Genomic DNA, 24,018 nt, shown 5'->3' on the forward strand with positions numbered 1-24,018 from the left:
GCTATGGCTGACGTAATGTGACTTTGTGCCTTTTTGTTGACTTGATCTCTCATTTCAGTATCTAGATTTTCCTTTCTCAATAGGTGAGAAAACTAATACGTGAGCTTCCTTGCCAGTGGGTGCTTGCAAGGTGACGGCTCTGGGGTGCTTGCTGCTGTGGATCCTCAGTCTGTAGCCCTGAACAGTGGGGGAATTCATTACTTTAAATTTGTGTTGAATTGAAGGTAAGGCTGAGGAGAAGGTGCACCTTCCAGCATTTACAGAGCTACCCCAGTATATCAGATATTTAGTATAAGTCTCTGAGTACCAATATGCACAGTCAGGTGACACCTTCAGCAATACCTCTCCTGTCTCCCTGCTCCCCTGGCTGATGACAGAATTGCTTGCAACAACTCGTTGTTGCTCACAAAGTGATATAAAAAACAGTTTTCCATCCTGAATTATTCAAGGAGAAGAGCAAGTAGCCTGCTTCACCTATGGAGACACAGCCGAGGAGAAGGCAGGACAGAGAGAAAATATACAATATTCTGAAGGAGTCCATAGAGTAGAGGGATGATTTCTGCTAATAGCACGTCTGTATAAAGTGGCTTGAATGGTATCATACAGGTCAGGTGTCATCTGCTAGTCTTCACTGCTTGATGAGGACATGGTCTCCCAGTTCTTCGTACACCACTCAATGAATCGAACTATTCAGAGGTATAAAGTGTAATGGCTGATATTGGATACGGGTTCACCTGTGGTGCAAGGCTGCAGATTTTCTCTGTACTTTTTTTTTTTTTTTTTCCTGTTTAAATATAGTCAGGCATTGATGTGCTGCTGGAGTATTAAGCACTGTTATTCGCTATTTAAATAGACATTGTGCAGCACATAAAGCACTGCCTGTTTTGACAGGTGAAATGAAGTTTTCATGTTCTCATCGTTCCTTGTTTTGGTAAAATTGTCAGCAGGCAGAAGGTGTCTTAGGGGAAGAGTGCAACCCATAGAAGCTGTTCAGGACTCCCTTATCATTCAACATCATCAGATTCACACTTTTTCTAGACCTTTGAGTAAATGTCTCAACAAGCTGGCCTAAGACCTTTTCAGCATTAAGTCTTTTAGCTTAGTATCTTTGCCATCTTTCAGACTCATACAGCATTTTTGGAAATAGCATAAATCAGAATGTAGATTTTCAATTACTTAGAAAATTGGTTGTCAAAAAAATAGTTAATATCACCTGCAATACTTCAGCTCCTGTAATCTGTATTTATGACATAAAAAGTTCCCTGTTATTTATTCCTAGAGCTTTTCTCCCATGCATTGGATTTAGCCTTTCTAACGCATTTTTTCCTTTTGCTCCTGGATGAGGTGTATAAAGATAACAGTGATCTCAGATTTCTGAGTTATCCTGATTCTTAGATATGTATTCAGTTCCTAACCTCTGTCCATTTATTTTCTCTTTTCCTGAAAGTTGCCAAACCTGGCCTTGGTCAAGCTGGATCCCTAAGACAGTTTTCTCATGCTACCATGAGCAGCAAACACTGCGAGCAAGAATTAGCAGCAGGAGGTAGGTAGCTGAAAGTGAATAAAGGAGCAAAGATTCTCTGACAAAAAATAATTAGGATACATAAAATAATCCAACTGTCGTTGTTGTGGTATTCTTGCCATATAAATATACCTAAAATCTCAGTTTTTGATCTTAATGTGGAAATACAATTATTTTAGGGGCTGACCTCTATGAATGTATTTTTCTTCTTGGAGAAAAGGAACTTTTTATCTGAGAGATGAATCATTTTGAAGTGTCATTTTAAATTTGAAACTAGATGTTAAAATGTTAGAGTTTTATGATGCCACTACAAGAACTGGACGTGAATTATTTCTTTACAGCAGTGAGGCAATAGGACCTGAAATATTCCTGTTATAATATTTAATAGAAAATTATTCCCTTTCAGAAAAATTTTAAATCAGATACGGATGCTCATATTAGCCAGGAAAAAAAAAAAAAAAAAAAAGGTCATTTAATAAAAATAAACCCCTTTAAAATGATACACTGTCAGAGTACCTGAGTTCAGATGACCAGATCTATGGTGGTGGTTCAACCTACTTTTGTAAAAATCACATTTGACATTTACATCCTGAGTTGTGTTTTCATTTCAAAGTCCATATTCACATGAGACCTTAGGCAAGCAGGGCTGCAGTTTGGTTTGTCTGAGAGTGAGATTTTTTGCTTTAGTGTGCTTTACTAAAAGCTCATCAAGAGCTTCTAGCATTGTTTTGTTTTCAGCAGATGCACATCCATTTACTTTTGACCATGGAAACCCTTCAAGTTTCCCTTTGCTCCCAAAGGCTCTTCAAAGTAAAGCAATGAGCTGTGAGTTCTGGAAGGCTATTGATTGAAGGTCTCATAAAGCATGCCTTGCTTTATAGAAATGGAATAGGTATTAGTGAGATTTTATTTATTTTGCAATGTAATGCAAAGAACTCACATTTTCCCCATTTGGGGAACAAGATAACATTTCAGACTGAGATGCAAAAAAATAACTTTATAAAAACATATCCTTTTTATTTTTGGGAACATGTTAGGCACTAATTGTACCAAATCAAGCTACTTTCCACTGAGTGTTAAAGCAAGACATCTAAAACAACCTGTCAAGTACATGTATATATAATTTAATGAACTTGCTTTGATTTTTTTAACAGAGCAGAAGAGAGCTAACTGTCTCTTTGATGCTGTAAATGATGACAGTGAAGAAATCAGAGCTTGGGTATAGCTGTGAACATGGACCATAAAAGGCTGCAGACACTGCCAGGAGCTTACTTCAGGTACTACTTCTTTTGCCTTTGCAATTTACAGAATCAAAAGAGATTAAAAATGAGATGACAAGATAATCTCTCATTTTGCATAGCTGATTGAGAGCTCAAACGCTCATATCAAATACTTTGGCAGAATAAAATAAAGATTAAAGGTAAATGAGGAAAATATTTAGAACAGATAAAAGAAATCCTATCTATTTCTTGGAGGCATAAATACCCCACATGAATCAGTAGTCTTCATTGGATTTCACAGAACCCATGCTTCTCTAGCACCAACTTTCCTCTCCCACTCCCTTTCCAGTTTCCTCAGAAATAACTTTCTAATAGGACAGCATCAAGAAAAAGTCAAGGGGTTAGCTAGTGTGTCCATGGAAACAGTAGGAGCTGATGGAGCCATACATATAGGGCTCTGGCAACTTTAACCCTGTTACTTTCAGGGCTTTTTCTATAAAGCTCAAGGCAAAGCCAAAAGGCTATAAAGAATATATCAAATAGTATTTGAAGAATTTTAAAAAGGTACAACATTCATGGTCTGGAGACCTGAGAGATGCTTGGTTCTGTCATAAGCACCCTAACTTTTCTGAACTTGGTCACTTCAATTCCTGTTTCTGTTTTCCTCTTATACCTTTTTTATTTATTTTTATTTTTATTTTTTTTTTTTATATATGCGTATATATATATATCCAGACTACCTAAACTGCCACTTGAGGAAAGTGCTCTCTCCTACACCTTGTATGCTACAATGCAGAGCACTTTGGGATTCTGACCTTTAATGCACTTTAAGATGCTACTACAGTGTTAAATCTAAGTAGTAAAAATAAGTACCAACATGTATTCTTAATAGGTTTGGAAAGATTGAAGATTGTTTCACTCTTGCTTTATTAAGGCACAGCCAATGATACTTCTCTTTTCGAAGACTGTACCAGTGAAATGAAATGATTCACTGTTTCCCTAATGCCTTCATTAGGCATTTTCTAAAGCTAAAATACCAAACAGATTAAGGTATGAAGATTGAACAGCACTATGAATTATTCCCATTTCACTTTTCTAATAGATTACTGAATTTTAGTAACATCATTCATCTACATCTACCACCAGATGCCCACAGACCTGACTGTCATTTTCTGCTGAGGCCATAGATCCATGACAGAGCACATTAGTTTGAGGAGGGCATGCTTCTAATTTGGGCATTCTGCTTTTGGGGTAGACCTGACTTGTACTAAGCCAGGTTAGCGTGTGCACAGAGTAAATTCATCTGGCAGCAAATCAAGCAGACAAACAGATTCAGATCTTGCATTTTCTCATGACTCCATCATGGTTTTGCACTGCATCTGTTGCTGGCTGGTTTTAGGTGCAAAGCCAGAGTACAAACCTCTCAAACAGTTTCTCAAAATAAGAGGTGTATGAAATGCTTTTCAAAATGTGATTCAGCTTACAGTGAAAAGTTTTGTAGTTCAAAGCAGTTCCCATTTAAATGCAAAATTAACCTTTCTGATAAAAAAAACAAAAAAACAAAACAAAAAAAAACACACAAAAAACCCCACAAAACAAACACTTCAATCATTCCAAAATCCACGCCTACAACACTTTCCCTGATCTATACAAAGCAAATTTTGAAGCTGTGATATGATCCAGAGTAGAAGTTTTCATTTATTTCCTTGATGAGATTCAGTTACTTTTTATTATTGTTTCTTGTGCTGCTAGTACAAATCCAATATATGGTACATTTTTTAATTAGCAGGAAATGAAATACAAGCAGCATTAACAAACAAAAGTCTAAAATCAGCTCTAGAAACCTTTGTGGGAATTTTCTCTGGCACAGTTCTCAGAAGAAACTTGCATGCAGTATGTTCTTTTATGTTAATCTACTGCTTTATTTGGTACATACATGGATGTAACTTTTTCTGAAAAATAGAAAAAAAGCCTTTTCCCATCTTTTTATGTGTTTACCTCTCATATAATTCACATTGCTTTAAAACCAGGATGACTCACACCTGCAAGCTGCAGAATTATACCTCCTAAACTCCCAGTTTTTTTTCTGTCCAGGAAGAGAATATTAGAGATAGGTTAAAAAACAAGTAAGCAATCAGAACTCAAATTTGATAACTCTATTTTTCCTGAAAGTAGTGATTGTAAAAGAAGCAGTGAGAAATATATATATATCAAAGGAGAAACAGTTTAGTCTAAAATAATAGATTTGATGTGCTTTCTCTACTACATTTGTACAAAGTTTGTCTTAAGGAAAGAGTGTTATCAGAAAACTGCTTGCAGGCTGTAGTGTAGAAGTTACTCTCGTAAGGAAAGCAACCTGAGATGAGTTGTGTTAAATCCTAGTAAGTTGTGTTAAATCCTAATAAGTGATCAGAGTGCTAAATACAACCACAAATAACACGCATTTCTGTTTTATTGACTGTATTCATGGCTCATGTTTCATTTCACAGATTCAAAAGTGCTAGACAAAGGAAAAAAAATACTGGGTATCAACTGTTAGCACTTGAGAGGAAATACCACAATACATTAGTTTGCTACAAGCTAAGAAAACACCATTTACTCCAAGATCCAAGACTCTCTGGATTTTATGCAGATGAACATAAATATATACATATTTCTGCACAGACTAATGAGATCTTGACTACTTCACTTATGAGATCACATAATTAAACCTGAGGCGTTTTTTTGTTTGTTTGTTTGTTCTTGTTTTTGTTTTTGTTTTTTACCTTGTTTTTTTTTTTTTTTTTCTGTATGTTTCTGTATTTGAGGCCTCATCCTGCATGGAGAACCCCAGGAGGGTGCTGTGACTCTTCAGCTGCCCCAAGGAGTAAGAGCTGCTCCCCTGGATGTGCTTACTCCCATGCATCCCAAACAGCAGAAGCAGCTGAGGATGACCTAACATATTCTTCAGATGCCCAGCCCTGATATGCTGATATATATTCCTGCAGTACTGATAAATACCCCGTATTACAGGGATAGTTTGTGAGAGCAAGAGTGAATAAGTAACAACCACAGGCTCCTCCAACATTCTCCTTACCTGTAAAACCTTCTATCCCAGAAAGGGAAACCAACAAAAAAATGACCAGGGTCATCCTACCCATTCACCCCGGGTAGGAGACAGTGGTACTACCTCATGATGGTGAAGGCAGAGTTTAAAGAAGTATTTTTATTATTTCTTCTTTTTCTCGCTTATTTAATTTCTTCCTTCATCTCTTCTCTGTTATTAAAACGTATTCAGCCATTTATTTATTCAAAACATCCCTTTGACCTCTAGTATCATGTTTCAGTTCTCATCTGATTAAAACTTATTTTAACCTACTTAATATTTTTTATGAAAATCTACACATTTCTCTTGAAGAACAGATAACTTTTTTTTTTTTCCCCTGTAAAAAAAGACACAGCAAAGGAAAAGTGATGGTTATGATTGTACTCCATATTTCACAGCTAATTGTTGTACTTAGGAAAATTAAAGATTTGATATGGAAATTTAGCTTTACATTTCAATATAAAACCATTGCAGGAGATCAATCTATACAAGTCTGACAATATGATTGACTAATCCAGTCTTTGTGTCTGTGGTAGGTATTTTAGCCTAAACTTTGTACTGTAATCTATCATGATAATCAGTAAAATGTGGATATTTTACATAATACTTTAATAAGTGTGTTTGCGCACTGAATAAATCTTTAATTGCTCTTTTGAGCAGGCCAATTTTAGCAGTTCTCTGTCATACTCATTATGATGAATCAAGTTAGTTTATGCAAGTAGCTTACTTCTGTGTCTGAATTCACCTTGCATTTCTACTGTCTTTTATTGGAGAAAATCACATGGGAGATCTCCAAGACCTCAGGAGATGTTGCAAGAGTGAAACAGCCACATCTTTCTTCCAGGTGGGCATTGGGCAAGGTGGCAAGGTCATTGGTGGGCATTGGGCAAGGTCACAGATGGCAAGCACAGACCCTGAAGTTTGCATGGTGGGTCAGCAGATCCAAAAAAATACTCTTCATGAGTGCATTCAGACATTCAGAAGAGTTTAAAAGTTGTTATGTTTTATGTGGAGGATAACAATGGAAACACATCAGATTTCCTTATTTAGGTATCCTTTTGGGGGGAGAGGGAGGAGATAGGGTCTTTCCTAGGTAAGGTTGAATCTGTCTTCTCTATTTTAGTAAATCAAAATCACCGCATACAAATATGGGCGCAGTCTGGCAAGCTCTGATAGATTATTGTGTACTCTCACAAAAAAGCATATTCCTGCAGTGGCCCCATTAAAGTTACTTGGGACCATTTCCATGAATAAAATTAAGCATATGTATAAGTATGTGTGGGATCAGTGTTTATATCTAAGACAGCTGCTGAAGCACAATACAGCCATGAGCACTGATTTATAAATGCAAATTTTCTTGGCTAATGAATAATTCTCTTGATAAAAGAGAAAGATAAGGGTCACTTAGTAAGCATACCTGCACCTTTTTTCATGAGTTGTTCTGCATTCTGTTATACCCAATACTAATTTTTCTCTGTACAGCCTGAAAACAGAGCAATTAATTTATGGTGATTTCAATTACCGTTTCCCACACTGACTAGACTTAAAACACAGTATCAGGTCAGTATATAGTTGTGAAATTGTAATTTTCTTGGAGCCTCTGTAGTATTCAGACAGCTGGTGTAGGTTCATTAGGAAAATTAGAAAAAAAAAACACAAAACAACAAAACAAAACAAAACAAAACAAAAAGCAAAAACAGAAAACAAACTACTGAAATTAAACTATACCGTATTTCTCATTCTTTTTTTTTTTTTTTTTTTTGGGGGGGGGGGTTAGATTGTTGCCCTCCATTTGCCAGTCTACCAACTCGTTCAGTTCCATTGCAGTAACTGCAATTTTGTAAGCTTTAACAATAACTGTTAGACATACTATAGCATAAAATCTCCAGGACAGACTGGGACTACAAATCTCTAACGGCTTCTTCAGTATGTAAACACCAGGTCAGAAAGTTAAAGTGTTGACCTCTTAGCAGCAGCTGCTTACCCAAAATATAATTCAGCTTTAAACATATAAAAGTGATCCTCTTGAAATAAAATAAATTGAATAATTCACTGACATTATTACATGTCCTCAAAGGTATAAAAAGCCCTGAAAAAAAGTAAGTTGTAGGGACATACATGGTCCTCACACTGAGAAAATGGATGCATTTATTGTGACAGACCAGGAATCACTTGTATTGAGGACACAGCATAGTGTGTCTGCCTGACTGCAGAGGCACCTGGTGTAACTAGAGCATCCTAAGAAGTATGCTGAATGGCAGCACTTTCAACATCTTCAGGAGAGAGAGCAGCATTCCCTTGAGGCAGATGGCGAGGGGAGAGATGGGCTTATCTACATCATGGCCCAGTGGACAAGGTTCAGTGTGTGGATGTAGAAACAAGAAACTGACAGGTCCCTGCACAAGTAGATCATAATGGAATGAAAACATCTTTTCTTCCCTTCTGACCTTTTCATACATTTTGACAGTCACAGGCCTGAGCTGAAGCTCTGTATATGACTACAAAGCCTACAGACACAAGGAAGCCCTCACAGTTATGAGTTTGCTAGCTGAAATCAAAGGAGCAAAGATCCATGAGTGCACCATTGCACACAGTAGGAACTTTACCTCTGGCTTTATGAGCATAGAGTTAGGTTGTTATGGCAGAGCTGACCCTAAAATTGATAATAATACAACTGAGCCTCAAATATAACAAAACCACATCTGACTAATATTTATTGTTTGCAAGAATGTGACATTAAGATGCTAGAATTCAATGGAATTTGAAAAAACTAATGAATTAATGGGTATGAAGCACTGTCCTTTTGAAATAATGATTAAAATCATTCCATAGCAAAGACCAATGTTTCCCTTCTCCTTGTTTGCAATGACAACAACACTATCCACCCTTAACCTCTCTGCCATTTGCAACATTTCATACCATAGATACAGACATTTGTTCCAAGGCTGAATTTATGTCATACAAGTTCTCAGCTCTGTAACAATTTGGGCTTTGACTTGTGAAATAGAGGTACCCCTGGGGTCTTTAATCTATCTGTGAAAAGGCTTTTCCAACTTTTCTGAAATGTCATGTAGGAAACCGATGTATATAGGGACCAGATTATGGCCCAATTACCACCCGTGTAAATCCACAGTGATTATACTAGTAAAGATCAGTGGAGATGATGAGGATTTAAAATGATGTCAGCTGGGATCAGAATCTAGCTTGTTGTCTCCTGTTCTAGCTTCAGATCTAAGTATTACAGTAGAAATATTAAAAGTTTAATTATATCTTTTTTTTTTTTTTTTCCTAAGCTCAGACATTAGGAAAATAAATCTCCCCTTTTTTATACATTGCCATTTCATCTTTTTTTTTTTTTCCTAAGATGAGCGATAGTGGGGAATATAATTTTCTGTTGGAAATTTGTTCTTTAATAAGCTCTTTAACATTCAAACTATTCAAAGCTCCATGAAGCAAACTTACTGCAGGTTGTATTTTAGTCTAAAAGATAATGATGATTATCAGCTAGGTAGAGTGCTGTAAGATAATTCAGGTAAACTGAAATGGCTAATGTAGATTAAACTGAATTAATTATTTAGAGATGTTCAAGCAAAGGATTGTTAAAACTGCACTGTAAACTCTCTGGGGCAAGGACTATGCAAAAAATCCCAGAACAGAAGCACCCATGACTGTGGCAGCTAGGCACACATATACTACGAACTGCAAAAATAGAGTATCACACAACCAAGTCAATAATAGGTGATTTTGATCTCAGAGCAGCAAGACGGTATTGTCTTTAATGGTGTTATTCCCAATTTACTGCATTGTAACTGTTGTCTACTATACTTATTCCCTGACCCAGCGTTTTAATTTTATACCAACAATAATGAGTGTGTCACAGGGCATATTCAGAGGGTCTTTATTGTGCTCTGTCGCAGCTTCAGTGCTGCTGTGGGAGATGCAGAAACATTTCTTTAAAGTACCAGCTGCAGCTCTTTGTTGACTCAAAGTGATTTGTCTCGTACAGAGGGAGGCATCCAATAATGCGTCCTACCCAGCGGACACCGCACAACCAGCAGCATTCAAGTGGTTAAGGGATTGAACACATTTAATAGCCTCTGGCTGCACCTCTGGCCATCAGATTCCTCCCATCTGGTCATTAATCCCTGGAAAATGCCCTACAGAGAGATCGTTAATACTTACATATACAATTAGGGATTTACAGTACGCTGCTGTCTGCTGAAAAATAACAGGGAAAAAGGTAAGAGTTCAGAGGCATTTGAGTAGAAATGTAAGTCAGCTATAGTAGTAACTGGGGAGACCATGTACAAAGGCATGTAACTGTCTGCCCAGAGCTTTGTGAACATGCTGCAGTAGGCTCCTACAAGCTCTCTTCACCTTCAGCTTTTTTCCCCTTTGCTTCATGCTATTTCCCATCACTTTCCAGATCCCATTTGCTGTGGGGAAGGCTAGAAAAACCACAGCTCCTTTCCCATCAGGACTCTCTAAGGCACTGGTGCACTGGACAAGACTTGTACACAGGATCCTCAGTGCTCATACTGGCATGGACCATTCTACTGAAGGTGTAGTTGCATGGCCAGAGACTGCACATAAACTCTACCCCTTGATTCTGTTTCCCCTGGGACATCTCTTTCCCATATATATATAAATAAAAAATAATATATATGTGTATATATATATATATATATTATTTTTTTTCTGTACATGGGAATAATCCCTCCACAAAAGGTTTGATATTTTAGGCTACAAATGAAAAGCTTAAACACAGACAGTCATTCATCTCTCTAGCACTTTTGAAACACCATCTTGCACAGAAATTTGCTGTGGCAGCTTCTGCACAGAACAAAGTAGGATGAAGGAGTGATAAAGGACGGCAATCAGCTTTTGACATAGAAAGCTGCAAAGGGTGTACTGGGGACTATTGTAGTAGGAGCACCTCTAGACGGAACTGCTTTATGATTGTTCTCGCCCATACTCCATATTTTTTTCCTAAACTGTGCTCAAGGACAGGGTTTTGGTTCACATGATAGGGTTTGGCTCACCTAGTGAAGAGAGGGTGCTGAGCCCCAAGGCTGCAGGCAGTCACAATATGCCTGGAAGCATGTCTCTTCTGGGGATGTGCATGGCCTCATTAGATGGTCAGGCCCTGCAGGAGGTGTACGATGCTTTACAGGCCATTTGCTGCCTAGCACAGAAAATATGAAAATATAGTAATTCATTCACATGTTCCTAAGCTTCGGGTACTGCAGGGGGAAAGGACCTCTGGAGAATATCTCAATTGTGCTGCCAATTGCATGATAGGTGGGAATTGGAACGATTACTCAGGAAAGTTTTCAGTGCAAGTTCCTTCATTTGGTTCTCTGGATTGGGGAGGATTCCAGGTGTCTGTCCTTTTCCCGGCCTAAAGTGCACAGGAGGAAATTCATTCCCACACTGGAAAATCTTAAAGAACAACAACAACAGCTGGATAGAGCACAATGAGGAAGGGACTTTCCTAGATTTCACACTGTTTGGAGTAGATGTTATTTCTTTATTTAAAATGCTGTGCATATCTAAGATGCTGTAACAAATTCTTAAATAATACCATTTTGGCATATGACCAAAACAGGTTATATTTGCTGGGAAGATCTAGAATGCCTCAGCTTTCCCAGATTTAGTAAGGGATAAAAAGGATAAGATTTGTTTTCAATGAAACATATTTAAAAGTCCTTAGACAGGAAGGAAGAACTGCTAAATTATTTGTAAATGCAGCAGGATATACCAGTCTCAAAAGAGAGAATACAATTAAGCTCTGGCTTGAATTCTTAGTGAAAGGAGTGAATACAGACATTTATGTCACTTGTCCATTATGCGGACTTTTTCTCTGAGAGCAAAGACACACCAAACTATATGAACAATTTTAGTATGATATGGGAATGATTTAGATACCTCTAAAACAGAAATCCTAAGTTTTCTGCTTGAATGTAGCTTTACTATGAAGATGCTTATGTTTTGATTTTTGAGCTTGGCACTTTTACCTGTATGTGGCATGACATCAAGATCTCCGGTGTGCACCATACAGAGGACTCAACTTGCTCTTGTTATCTAGATGCACTTCATAGATTCAAACCTACAGGAAATGCAGCTACTTCTTTCCTTTAAAATAAGACTTTTATATACATATATATACATGTATATGTATATATATACACACACACATGCAGATCTATTATGGTTTATAAAATATTAAATGGGTTCCCTAACATCGAAGAGGTTTTGGGAGAAATGGGGCAATTCTTTCTCCTTCCAAAAGGAGCTACCCTTCTCCAGCCTGTGCAGTTACTGGAAGATTCAGATGACTGACTGATTATATGGCCACTTTGTCCACTTGCAGGGAATTGGGTTATCTAAAAGCTCACTGCACCAGAATGTGAAGATCATGAAGAATGCTAAAGGATAGGACTCTCACGTGGAACCGGGGAGATCTGACCTCAGTCCCTAATCCAGGGGGATTTTTTATTTTTTTTTTTACACTCAGTTTACAGCAAATAATAAGTAAATAAAAGCATTAGAGTAAAGGCATAAGTCTTCCCAAAGGAGGCTGCTTACCACAGCTTTCTCACTGAATCTCTGAGGGCAATGAAAGGTGAAGTGCTCACAGGGAAATTGCAAGTAAGCAGAACCTTCCCTTAGGAAGGATGGGTGCAGTGCTGACATGGTGTGTAAGACATTCTCCTCACAGATTTTGAAATTCTTCGGGCAAAAAGGGAGGGGAACAACTGGCTGCAGGGCTGTCATGTTCTGAGAGTGGGCACTGATGACAGCTTAATGCAAAAAGAGCTTTGCTTCCTTTTGTCCCGTGCTTTTCACAATATTAAAGTTTTGAAAGGAAGAATGTTGTCTTACAACCTCAAGTGGGAGTTCAGGACAGTGTGTACATGTCCAGGAAATTTTCTGCCAGCATGCCTGAATAAAGGACATATTCTGTCAGGTAGGTAGTTCACAAAATACACTCCCTGTTCAGCCTGACTTCATGGGTGAAGTCACATTATTCTGATGTGACTAATTCTTCCCATTCATGAAGCTGGATGGAGAAGGCCTTATTGGTCATTGTACTCATTTGTGGATGTGGAGCTGAGAGAAAAAATACAGACTAACCCTTTCTGCTATACCCTTTCTGCTTCATTGGACAAAAGACATTCTGAACATTGGCAACAAAATTTGCACTGTTCTAAAACTGATGTGAGCAAGAGCTAACATTTATGTTACATTATAGAGAGGGAAAATGTCCAAAACCAGAACAAAAAAACGTTGAATTTTCCCATGAAATAAGATTGCATTTTTTTTTAGCTTGACACAACAAATTGCAGAAAAATTGAAAATTTAATTCAGGAGTTTTTCCTACAGCTTCTCTCATTTTTATTTATTTTTATTTTTATTTTTATTTTTATTTTTATTTTTATTTTTATTTTTATTTTTATTTTTATTTATTTTTATTTTTATTTTTAATTTAATTTTTAATTTCTAATATAAAAGCCATTTTGCCCCAAAGTGATTTTAAAAACATGAAATGAAACATTTAATTTAACTAATGTAGATATTATTGAAGGGTTTTGCTTTGTTTTTTCCTTAAACAAAATGTTGTCAGAATTGACATTTTTTTCAAAATGTGCCAATTTCAGTAAAGTTTTGTTGTGTTTTTTTTTTTTTTTTTTTTTTTTTCTTCTCTATATTCTATATTCCATATTGACAAGGGAATTCAAATGGAAACTAATGCTCGTGGCTTTGTGTGAACTACTGAATCTTTTTGAACCTGCCATTGAATTTGGATACATAAGAAATAATTTGTAAACAACTGCTTTGTGAGTTGCTGCTGAAATGGGCTGGCTCCATTAATATTCACTTGAAGAAAATTTGGACCAAAAAAGTCTGGAAAGCACCAAAGGCAAAAAGACATAATGTTTCTAGTCTGTAAAATAATAGTGACTTTCTTGATTTCTTTTTAGAGAACTCTTTTTTTTTTTTTTTTTTTTTTAACCTTCTGCACCAAAACGTATACTTCTTGTGCTTTTGCATATGCTGGCCCAGCTGTGGGGATAAACAACCTAGGCAGTTTATACAGCCTGGGACTCTAAAGGAATAATCACCGCTAAACTTCCCTCTTAGAGAAACACGACTGTAGGTTTGAATAAACTCTTAGCCCATGACTGTAGATAATTTTCATATAATTTCCTACTAATATAAGACATGGGTTAGACTATTTTGGGGAGGGGGATCTGTGAGTCAATTACTAGCATGGAAAGTAAAATCTGGCAGTGCATGATTCCCTGTGATCATGTCTGAGTTACTTCTGGCATGCTGAGCTCCACCAAACACTTGTATGTGACACCGTGTTAAGACACTGAGAAAAAGGTTTTAGGAACATATCAGAAGATGACCTGTACTTGAGATTTCCACTGAAAAATTGAAACATGACACCTAAATGAGAGTCTGTAGGTGTGCATTAAAGGCAGCGGTTCTGACAGAAGAGGCTGAGATCTCCTGAGGTTTTACTGTGATGTATTTAGTTGTTGGTAATTTATGTTTTAAAGGTTTCCTAAGAATAATTCACATGTACAAAGTGCAGACGTATAGGTCAATAGTGTACATTTGAAAGAGTTCATAAGCATGCAAGATCTATTAGAGTTTAAAGGATCAATAATTCTCTAAAGAGCCTATATATATGCATTGACAAGACAGGGAGGGTTGTTTTTATAGTCTATGAAATCAATAATCCACATTTAAGAAGTGTATGAATGGTAGTTTTAAATGTGTATCAGAGCAGGTGTGGCCATGTTGTAAGAGATCCAGGGATCAATATAGGTTGTAGCCTATATGTAGGTGACTATCCAGGAATGAGTTCTGATCTTCTGTGTTGTTCTGAGCATTTTGGGACCAACTGTCAGATTATATGACTAACATTATGGCAGTACTGCTATTTTGTCTGTACTGATGATATTTTTTGACATCCCCAAGTGGGGTCTGTACACTACTTTTCATTTGCAGCAGTACTGCATATTTTCTAAGTTCTCAAATACCAGACGATGTTTAATATGCTGTTAATAAATAAATTCAGACCTGGCATCTTTTTCTTGTCAGCAAGGTATGTTTTTTCATCAAAACAAACAAGCAAACACTACAAAACAAAGCAGACTTCCAGCAAAGCTCCAGCCAAATTATTATTATTATTATTATTATTATTGTTATTGTTATTGTTATTGTTATTATTATTATTATTGTTATTATTGTTATTATTGTTATTATTTTATTTTAATGAATTAATGTAGCAGAGAAACCTCCTGAATTATACTGATTCCTCTAGATTTCAGCTACAGAACTGGTATTTGTGAAGGTCAGGTAGAGGTCCAGCCCTGATAATTATCACTATCTTCCCCTGAGAAATCTGATTATTCTAGGCAGCGCTCCCCCAGAAAGTTTTGAGCTATTGATTTGATCTTGATTTGATCTATTTAAGAAAGAGTCTATGATGAGGCAAGTATAGGAGAGTATTGCTCCTTTTGTTGAACCCTGTTGTGTTTCTAATTCATCTGCAGAACACCAGATTCTGTGGAAATGCACATAACGATGCAATTACTGAAAATTAAATCATAATAATGCCAACAGATACTCCCACTAGGGCTCCTCTCTGGGGATTCAACCCAGGGGAAGGAAAACTCCATGTTCCTTCTGTTCATCTTCCTTCAGTTTGACACTAACAGGGCACATGATTAGAGGGACTGAAATGGGTTCACTGACCTGTCTCAAAATGTGAGTTAAGACTGAAGAGCAAATGTTGTCAAAGGAGCTGTCACCGAGGAAATGGGAAAGAAAGAAAGTCAGGAGGAATCTCTGTCTGGGTAATGGCCAACCCAGAGACATAATCTTTTCCCACTGCTTTCTTTGCAGGTTGTGAATAGACATTAATTTACATCTGCCCAACATGATGGTATCTGTTTTCCTGTAGTATCAGGCATGCACACTCATATTTAAAACAATCCATAACAGTATATCATGTCTTCATAAAGACAGTGAGTAAGCTCTGTCACCTGGGTTGGCAAGCCCAGACTAGCCACAGTAAACCTGCTTGGCTTTTGAGTCTGTCACAGAGACTGAAAACCGTAGGCTCTGTACTGGTCAAGAGTATGGAGTCCTCCCCTCTCACCTCTTACGGAGAAGCTGCTTTGGTTTTGATTGTACTAGTAAATATTTCAGCTATAAACAGGCTTGTTTGTCCTCATCTGAGCAAATATGTCCTAGGGGTATAGATGTCTATACTGGAGTGCATAACAGTACCACAGAGATGACTGATTTCTTCTGCATAGGAAGGTCTTCAGCCTAACTGTGATTAGAAGCAAGTTTTGGATGATTGAGTACAGGGAGTTCTTAGCAGTAACTTCCAAAATATAAAGGAAAAGGAAATAAAAAGGATATTTCCGACTTTTGAAAACAGTACACTAATCTAAATGAGAAGAAAATGCTAAATAAAATAAAACATGCTGAAAGGAAATTCCATGCATTAAAATCTGAGCATTTTTCATATGGTAAAAAAGAATACATTAAATATAAAGCAATAGGAGCTCTTCTAAAATATGTTCCTCTCTTCTTTTTCCAAGGCTCCTTCTACTGCATTTAGAACCTATATTTGCACAGTATATTCTGACTTCTTCAAATAACAGTGGAAACAAATATCATCCAATATTGCAGTCTTACATGCTATTTTATTTACCTGAAATAAACAGCAGTCTTCATTTCTCAATGGCAATTCATCAGAAAAGGTACATAAAATCTTGCCAGTGATAAACCTAACAGATCATAAAAGAATATTAGTATCATAAAACTTTAAAAAGCATAAATGAAGAGATACTATGAGGGGTGGGATTTTCTAGTTGAAAGGTGGGGGCAGAATCTAATAAGACTGGTCTACTTGCTTCTTATTAAGTTTCTGGTAAAAATGCAAAGATGATGATTTTAATAAAAGAGATGTTGGCTGCAGTCAACTTTTTTGTCTCAGAGGTGAAATCTTAAATAGTCAAATGAGCGTAAGAATAATATGGCCCCCATTAAAGTGATTTTAAATTTAAGCATAATTTTTGCTAATACCACTGAGCAATGGGAATAATTAGAATGGTTTCAGTAATGCTGAAGATTTGAATAATTAAAGACACAAGATTAATTTGAGAAGAGACATCATTAACCTAAATCAAATATTAGATTTCTTGTAAAGGAGAGGGGGTTTAGCCATAACCACATTTTTCAGATAGGGAATCTCATTAAATACTATGGTTTGTGTTTTACTGTGCACCCACAGGATTTACTTGCATGAATATTAAATCTGTGTGTATTGAATATAAGCTTTTAAATCCCATGATATGGCCCAACATTTTTGTACTATGTACAGTATTAATTGAATAATCTTGTTTTCACTTTGGATGATGTTAGCCACCTAAAGGTCACTTTCAAACATTTTTTTTTTTTTTTCCAGGAAAAAACTAGTAAAATATTAAAGGCTGATCTGGTCAAAGCCTTTTATTCTACCTGAAAGTATTTTTTCTCTAGGCTCCATTTATTAATGTCACTTTTTATTTATTTATTTTTATTTTTTATGAGGTAAAAAGCATTTTTATGAACACAAAAGTAAAGAGTAAATACAAGACAGAATGTATATGTGCTGTACTGGGAACTGCATTTATCTAGCAAGGGAGTGCATTCCTCAAGGGAATAATGAGTAGAACACTTTTGTTACTTGGTTGTTAACAAACATAGTGCATTTGTGTTGATTAAAATGCACAATATGAAAATTAAACAAAGAACTCATGATAAAAAAGCAAAGTTTTTTCCTCTATTTATAGGAAAACAGTCCTTCATAAATATTGATTTGGGCTATATTATTTTCCCACAATGTGGTGGTTTTCTATAAATATCAGTATCTGATAATGAGCACTTCCACTACTCATTATTTCTCTGCTTGCAGAATTTAATGAATAGAAATGCATTCATTATATGGAAATCTATCTACCTGTTATACCTTTGATGAAGCCAGACCCTGATTTGAATTTTTGACCACCATTAATGATATGTAAAGAACTCTGTCTTATCTTTAATGATATGCCTGAAGAATTTATCAATGGAATTTATCAGATGATAATATGCATTGCTTAGGCAGCTGCATCTCACTTCTGCATCACTTTTTGGGACATTGGTTTTCTCTCTCTCTCTCTCTCTCTCTCTCTTCCCAGAGAGGGTTTCCTATGATGGAAACAACCTGCTTCTAAAACAAGATGGAGTTCATTGACTCAAAACACCCATTTCCTTAACTTTGAAGCTTCTGTGAAGTATTGGCTGGTTGTGATGAATTTCCCAAGCCTGTGGGTCAGCCAGCTTGAATTTTGATTGAATCAGCAATCCATAGTTTATTCACTAGTCCATTAGAAAGTCAGCTTCTGCCACCTGTGCTGCCACAAAGCATGATCTTACATTTCACCAGGTTTATCTGACCAAGTGCTAAATCCCAAATGCAGGTGCTAATGTGGCAGCGCTTACTGCTACACATAAAGTCGGGCATTTTAGATTCCTGAAGGTCACTGTTTCCTCTGGAGCTATTTCAGTAGCTGTGTTTCTTCCATCTCTGTAGTCTCAGCAGTCTGAACACCAATTGCCCAATGAAGCTGGACGTTTATGTCACAGTTGATTGGCTTGTATTAACATAAAGTTTACCACATTTTTTGCCTTACCACAAACAAGTCTTTGCAGTTTTGTACACAGTCCCTCTGTTGGACTTGGTAAATTGTCTCTGCTCTTGAAATATCTAGAGGATGAGCCTTCAATGTGAATAAAGAGCAGAAGATGATTGTCTATTTAGATACAACACAGTCTTCCTGATGTATTCTTAGTATAGCTTTCTCTTTCTTTCTCATTTTTTCCAAAATAGCTATATGTAAGTTGTTTTCATAGAATCATAAAATGGTATGGGCTGGAAAGGATCTTTAAAGATCCCATGGACACAGATGTTTTTCACTACGTCAGGTTGCTGAGCACCCCATCCAACCTGACTTTGAACCAGTGGTGGGGCATCCACTTCTATGGACAACCTGTACCACTGTCTCACCATCATTTTTTTCCTTATATCCAATCGAAATCTAACCTCTTTCAGTTTAGAACTGTTATTCTTTTGTTACAAACTGTTACTCTTTTGTTATATATATATAAAAAAGATGTATTTCTCTATCTTTTTTATTACCCCCCTTTAATTATTGACATTTCATATATTGAAAGAAATAATATTTCTCTGGAAACTTCTCCAGGCTGAACAACACCAACTCTCTCAGCCTTTCTTCATAGGTGAATCCACCCACTCTAACAGGTCCATGTCTCTTTTGTGCTGCTAAGTATAGAGCTGTGTGCAGTACTCTAAGTAGGCTCTAACAAGGGCTGAGTAGAAGGAAAGAATCATCTCCCTCAACATGATGGCCATGTTTCCTTTTATACAGCCCAGGATATGATTGACTTTCTGGGCTCCAAGTGCACATTGTCAGCTCATATTTGGTCTACCAGTAATGCCAAGTCCTTTTGATTGTGCTTCTATCATCATTGGCTTGGCAAGCCATGTCAAAGGGGATGTCTATCCAAAATATGGAAAAGAATTCTGCAAAGAACAAGAGAATCTATCTCATTTAAAATTGTCCAAAAATCTATTTCCTGTTTTTGAATAATCAGACCAAAAGGACTAGCCTTAAACTGTTCCCAGGATATTCAGATTGGACATTAGAGAAGGTCTAATCTGCTCTGAGAGTAGCGAAATACTGGAATGAACAATTAAATGAGATCTGTGGAGGTTTATAAAAAGGAGTTAAACATCTATTGGGAAGTGAGAAAGGAGTGTGGGGCTTGTTTTCTGTGGGAGTAGGAGGGCAAATGTAGATTAAATAACTGCATCTTGTAGTGGTTCCTCAGTAAGGGATCTAACATCTAGCAACTCTCATCTGGAAATACCTCTTCAGAGCTGCTCTTTTTTCATATTATTTGCCTGCATGGATACCTGCATCAGTGGAGGTATCCTGGAGGAATCAATGTGCATTTTTCTGTTCTCCTAAAAAAGTGAAACTCCTATATTCCTAAGAAAGAGAAGTGTCTATATGGGTATCATCTGCATGTACAACCTGGTTGGCAAGTCTCTGTCCCCACAAGCCATTCCTGTGATTTAGCTGGTGAGATCATGATTCTTGCCTCCAACACAATTCTCTGTTTTACCCCCAAAACAAAGCTTGAGCTGTTTTTGCTATGCTCTGACTGGTTGCTTTATCCACCCTATCCAGCTCTTGATCTCATTCACTTTCAGCACAAGCTTTTCGATCAATTAGTACTGATGTTAGTTTCCCAGGAGTGACAGGCAGAGCAAGTACTTATGCCCATGTTCCCCCTGGGCATTCATATTTTTAGCCCTTCCTCAGTCACCTTCATTGTCACCAGCAAACACAACCAGCAGCAGAAGCAGCTTTTCAGAAGAGACTGCATCAGCTAAAGCTGTCTTTTCTTTTCCTGATGCTTTTTGTCCCAGTTAGTGGCTGAAGAGCAGACTGATCAAGCACCGCAGCATTTATTTATTGCTGAGCCTTTTTTTTTTTTTTTTTTTTGTTATGTATGGAAGCTGTCACAGTCTCAGAGATAGTTTCTTACAGAAATGTTCGGGACAACTCTAAGCTTCAAAGCAGATGTGCAGAGTGAAGCCCTCTGTTAAATTCTCTACATATGCTTGATCCAGTTTGCTTGGACTATGTACACACATGGCTTGTCCTATTCCTCATGAACCTCTCCATTTTGTGAAAAATAAGACTTCTCAGCCAGTTTTGAAAATGTTATATTTCTAGAATCTTAAAGACATTAATATAAATCAGCAGTGCTTTGTTGCAGTTTAAACTGAGGAAGGATCTGGGTTGTATTCCTGTCTTTATGGCCTCATTTTTCCACAGACTTCAACATGCTCCAAAGCCGTCAAGGAGTGGTTTCATGTCAATCTTATTTTTCCTTCTCTAAGGGTCCAACAGCTGCAGCTCCTCAGGAATGAGATTGCATCATTTACCAGATAATTTCTCAAGCTTCTGATTGTCTATGACATCTACATCATTTATAATTGGCCTGGTCCCAGACATTGCAGACTTCAGATCTTCACCCCAATGGGCAGAAAATTCCCCAACTGCAGCAGCTTTAGCATTGCTTTTACATCTTTCATTAATACATGTGCATGGGAAGATTCACTGTGTGATTAAGTGTGCTGTGGAGATCCCAGCTGGTGGTGGTAATGGTGTCTGGCCTGTGTGTCACCATGCCCAAGGCAGGCAGACTTAGGATAGCTGTTCTGGTTCAGGGTCCCATGCTGCTACACCAGCATGGGCTCATACATTCCATATATCCCAGTGTCTTCTGCACCACCAGGGAACTCAGCAACATGGTGTGACCTGAGCTTGACATGCCTTAAGGCCTCACCTGCAAGCTCAGAAAGCTGGGAAACTCTAGGGAGGAGAAATTGTCCATCATTGCCTTTTATTCTAAGCCACATTGTTTATTTTAGCCTGTGAGACTGACTGAGTAGGGAGATCACTAAGCAATTACACCAGCATTGGGTCATCCTTATAGTACCACACCAGCATGAAGCACTTCCATGGGATCAAGACTTTAACAAATTAATCTGTTAAAGTTCCTTCTCATTGATTTTTTTTTTTTCCTGTTCATCATTCAGATGGAAGAATATACTTTCTACCAAATCAAAGCTCTGGAGATCAGTTCAAAGAAACTGCGCCTTCAGGATGCTTTTATTTTTTACTTTTTTTCCCCAATAGACAGTTGGCAGACAGTTCAAAGAGTTTAACAACAACCCAAACAGTAATTATTATTAACAACAACAATAATAATGATTTTATAATACCCAGAATATTTGTCTGGGAATAGCATATGCCTTAATTGCTAAACTACTGTTGGTGCGAAGGGGAAAAAAACAGCTCATAGTAAGTAAATGGTACTTTAGAGATGACATTTTCTTTTTTTTTTTTTTTTTCTCTTTTTTTTTTTTTTTTTTCCAATCAATTTCACAGCATTTTGATGACTTTGTTGCTATTCTGTTTGCTCATCTTCCAATTTGCCAGAGGCTAAAGGCAAATTGGCTGAGGCTATTTCTCTCTTAGTAGGTAATATAGACCCATAGATTAGATCTTTACAGCAAAACAATTTGGTGCTGAGGACATTACGTCCACACTAGGGGAAGTAGGAAGGAAGGAGAGGGCAACAGTTTGGGCTAATCTTAGACTGGTCCCATTAAATGGATGCCCATTAACTCCTGGAGAGTATCTTCCAGTTTCCAGGTATATTCTAGATTGCATGCTCTGAGGCTGCCCAGTCATCACTTACTCAGCAGTGTAAGTGGAGATACTCAGGAATTTGGCTTTGTAAGTCTGTCCCTATTCAGAACTAAGGTGCTGAGGTAGGTGCACCCAATTACCCTGTTGCTATGAAATTAATACAAACTAAACATTTTTCTACATTAGCATGTAGAAAAATTATGTAAGCATGGGCTTTGGGTGCAAATCCTAGTCATACTTTCCTTATATTACTGTTGCAGTCTGAAATAAAGCAAATCAAATGCCCTTATTAGAAATGGGAAATGACCACGTTGGGTGACTCCCCTAGTAGTGAACTGAGTGCTTGTATTTTCCATTTGTTGACAGCTGAGTACCAGCAACATCAGGAGGAATACTGTTTTTAGTAGAGATTTGGGCAGCTTATGACTGTTCTGTTTTCAGGGTATGTGTTTGCTATGGAAAAGGGGTGATTTTTTGTGAGTTAAGTGCACATGTCCCTGTCCAGTGGGCAAATCGTTATGTACAATTATAGGCTAGGTGTTGGCTGGAGATATACATAGCAGTGGATTATTTATTATTATTATTTATTATTTTTAAATCCCATATGGATTATTTTGCTCAGGTTAGCTGGTGTTATGGAATAAACAACAACAATACTTGGGGTTGCAAGCAGCTTGTCTAGTGCTGGAATTTTGTCCCAGTGTCAGTAAATCCCCTGAAATGCTGACCTTTCCTTCTTCTAGGTTAGTAGACCATGGACTTTACAGGTTTCATGGTTCTGAGCTCAGTGATGTCTCTGCCTTCTGCACTTTCCTTTCTGGCATGTCAATATTACTGAAAAAGAGAAAATAGATACGGTGGCTCAGAAAAAAAGAGAGAGAAAAGTAGAATTCAGCCCCAAACAAGCTGGAAATACTTATTCCCTTTTATCTTCTTCATTACCTTCATGAGTGGAAGTTCAGAGAATATTCGTTTCTGGAAATACTGAAATAAATGTTTCTGGCATGAAATAGCTCTCCAGAATCTGAAGCTGCCCAGTAAAATTGAGCGTTGTCAAACAGGAGACTGCTTGCAGCTGTCTTCTCTCTATAATCAGCCCTCCAGAAGCAGAAATTAGGTCTCTGGGGAAGTTTTACATCAGAAATTAAGTTCCTGAAAACCACTGGACACCTATATACAGTGTCAGTTATGCAGGTTTTAAGATTAAAATTTTGACAGTAGGTGCTCAAGATACTTAAGTAAAACCTTTCTTGCAGTAAAGAAAAACAGGCACATGAGAATTTTATTTTTAATAAAAGAAAATATTCCTTATTTCTGTGAACGCATACCATATATCCAGACACCGTGAGATTTACAGAAGTTGTGTCATTTACCTGGCTTTGAGTGACATCTTTGTTTCTCCTCTAACCTTCTTAGTTAAAATCACAGTTTAGATTATGGCACATAGAAATAAACAGAGAGTTATGGTAAAACTAGTACTTCAAAAATGCCCTACTACAGAGGGCAAACTCTTTCCAGGCTTGAGATTAAACAGGTGTTGCATCTGACATTGTGTCCTCTGGTTGGCAAAAAGAATAGAGGCATCAGCTGTTTTCTGAGTGTCACTGTTTCTGAAGCAAGGTTTGACACTGAGAGATGTAGTGGCTGACAAAGCATTGTCAGAGCCAATGCTTCAGATGGTGTAAACTGGCATCGGTTCATTGCCGACTACAGAGATGCTATCTCAGACAAACACAGGGAATGTTTTCCAATTTGCAAACAAAATCAAAGATTTCCCCTATTTTAATGGCTTTCAATTTCCAGTTTGAGGGCTACCCTGAACAG

The sequence above is a fragment of the Anas platyrhynchos genome, chromosome 1 (assembly GCF_047663525.1).
Source record: "Anas platyrhynchos isolate ZD024472 breed Pekin duck chromosome 1, IASCAAS_PekinDuck_T2T, whole genome shotgun sequence".
In the NCBI taxonomy this organism is placed as follows: Eukaryota; Metazoa; Chordata; class Aves; order Anseriformes; family Anatidae; genus Anas; species Anas platyrhynchos.